At 50.6% G+C, this 2,628-nt stretch overlaps 1 non-coding gene across 1 annotated transcript; it reads left to right on the plus strand.

Moving 5' to 3' along the window:
* Window positions 1–2,225: 2,225 nt before the first annotated feature.
* On the plus strand, window positions 2,226–2,298 carry trnat-ugu (transfer RNA threonine (anticodon UGU)). Its single transcript has one exon. It is a non-coding gene; the product is annotated as a tRNA-Thr (tRNA).
* Window positions 2,299–2,628: the final 330 nt, after the last annotated feature.

Consider the following 2,628-nt stretch of genomic DNA (forward strand, 5'->3'; position numbering starts at 1 on the left):
TCCTGTACCTCCTTCCTGATGGTTGAGGGGTAATAACTGTTCCTGAATCTGGTGGTGTGGGTCCTGAGGCTCCTGTACCTCCTTCCTGATGGTTAATGGTAATAACTGTTCCTGAACCTGGTAGTGTGAGTCCTGAGGCTCCTGTACCTCCTTCCTGATGGTTGAGGGGTAATAACTGTTCCTGAATCTGGTGGTGTGGGTCCTGAGGCTCCTGTTCCCTCACCCGTCCTCTCCCACCCCGAAGCAGCACCGGTGCAGTTGTCGACGTAGGGTTTTGTCTTGTTTCTGGTCCAATCCCGTGGTAGATGGTCAGAGAAATCTGGGCCAGCAGGAGATCTGTCACTGGGGACAGTGTCAGGATGATGAACCGATTGCTCTCTCTCTCTCTCTCTCTCTCTCTCTCTCTCTCTCGGATCTCCAGGCTGTGTCGTGTTGGACTCTCTGGCTGTGGCACCAATGATCTCGTCTCCGCTCTCAGTGGAAACCGCTCGGCGACGGAGCTGAACCTGGGGGCCAACTCCCTCTCAGACCAATGTGTCTCCGTTCTGCAACAACTCACTCCGAAACGCAGGGGTCTGAAGCAGATTGAGTGAGTGTTTCTGTTAGGTTCAGTGAGATGGCTCCCTGGGTTTCTCTGGTGATATTTGTGTGTAAGAGTTGTAGAATTATTAACCCCAGTGCCCGGTTATTGACACAGCCGTGTCAACTGCTTGTTTCCTCTTTATTCTTCACTCTGTCTCAGGCTGCAGTGGAATTCATTCATCTCAGACAAAAGTTACCTTTTGAAGTCGCCAGAGGGAACAGGGACTGGAGAGAGATTGAGAGTGTGACTGTCCCAGACCGATAAGATCTGCAGCCACTGTCATTCCGGTTACCCAGCGGGGAACTCGTGGAGTTCGATGTCGTTGCCTTCTCTCCGCATTTTATCCTGGATTACAAATCTCTCTCCCATCATTTATTTTGTGGATTACTGAACCTTTCTACTTTGCCATTTTAAGACTTTAAGAATTGTTCCTAAGCTTGACAGTTCGGGAGCTACACACACTCACACACACACACACACACACACACACACACACACACACACACACACACACACACACACAGACACACACACACACACACACACACACACACACACATACACACACACACACACACACACACACACACACACACACACACAAAACACTGTTAACTTCTGTTTATTTCGTTTAAGTTTCTATATTTTTGAGTAGATACTAATAAAGAGAGTGGCTTTAACATTAAAGCCTGACTCATTTTGTGATCTATAGGTGCTGGTACGTAACAGGGAGGAAGAGAAGGAGAGAGCGAGGATGAGAGGGCGAAGACAGAAGACCGAAAGGGGAAAAGGAGAGAGAGAGAGACAGAGAGAGAGAGAAAGAGAGAGCACGCAGTGAGAGGGTAGAGGACAAGAGAGGGGGAGACAGAATAAGAGAAGAGAAAAACTCAGCAGAGCGACCGGGAAAGAGAGGGAGGGAATCGGAACTGTAGGGGAGAGAGGGAGGTGAAACAATGGGAGGGGGAGAGAGAGAGAGAGAGAGAGTTAGGGGAGAAGGAGGGAGTGAGGGTAAAAAGAGAGGGTGAGGAGTTAGAGGGAGGGGTGACGGACAAACCAGAGGTGAGAGGGAGGTGGGGGGGAGGGGCCCTGACTGATTATGTAGGTGAACAGCAGGGGGCGCTAGGAGTCGGTGTGGCTCAGCGGGCTTGACATCAGATGTTTAACCTGAGGGTCGAGGGTTCGAATCCCCCGTCCCCACCGGGGTCTCAGTAAAATCCTACACCTGCCCTTCCTCCCCCTCTCCCCCAACACCCATATCTGTCTCTCGCTCTCTCTCTTTCTCCAATTCTAATTTTTTTTTTAACCTAGTCTTTAAAAGTCTGAACAGAGAGGGTGGGTGGGGGGAAGGGGGTAGAGGTGGGTGGTGTTTCGGTGTTCAAGGGGGCAGTTGCCTGGGGGGAGAGGTGTAGAGGGGGGCGCAGGCAACACAGGGCGAGGGTGTCGGACACAAACGTGTATCAGGGTGGGAAAGCAGGAGATGGGCTGAAGGGCCTGATTTTCCTCCGCTGTGCATTTCCTGAACGTTTGGAACATTTCTTTCCTGTTCTGAGTTTCTAAAATTTTAGGACGTCTCTAGTTATGCAGGTCGCACCCGGATCCGCAGGACAATAACAGGTGGAGTCGGGAGGTGACTGTACAGGGAGGCTCCGTAGCTCAGGGGTTAGAGCACTGGTCTTGTAAACCAGGGGTCATGAGTTCGAATCTCACTGGGGCCTCGACATTTTCCTGCCCCAGGAGTCTTTAAAGTTGGAATTGGGTATAGACTTGGTATATCCTATTCAATGTTCAAGTACAGGACAGGAATTAGTGTCAGTAATGTTACAATGGAAGAGGCCAGAACAGGCCTGGTGGCAGCACAGGATCCTGTCTTTAGAGATCGTGGGCCTGGAAACGAACATCAAACTGGTCAAGCCTTCGAAGAGAAAGAGCAGCGAGGAGCTCCCCAGACAGGCTGAGTGAAGCCTAATAAACAGGCCTGTAAAAATAAACCACCTCCGCAAATGGACTAAACAAGGCCTAACGACTAGGCCGAGAAACAAAACCTA

The sequence above is a fragment of the Hemitrygon akajei genome, unplaced genomic scaffold (assembly GCF_048418815.1).
Source record: "Hemitrygon akajei unplaced genomic scaffold, sHemAka1.3 Scf000231, whole genome shotgun sequence".
Lineage (NCBI taxonomy): Eukaryota > Metazoa > Chordata > Chondrichthyes > Myliobatiformes > Dasyatidae > Hemitrygon > Hemitrygon akajei.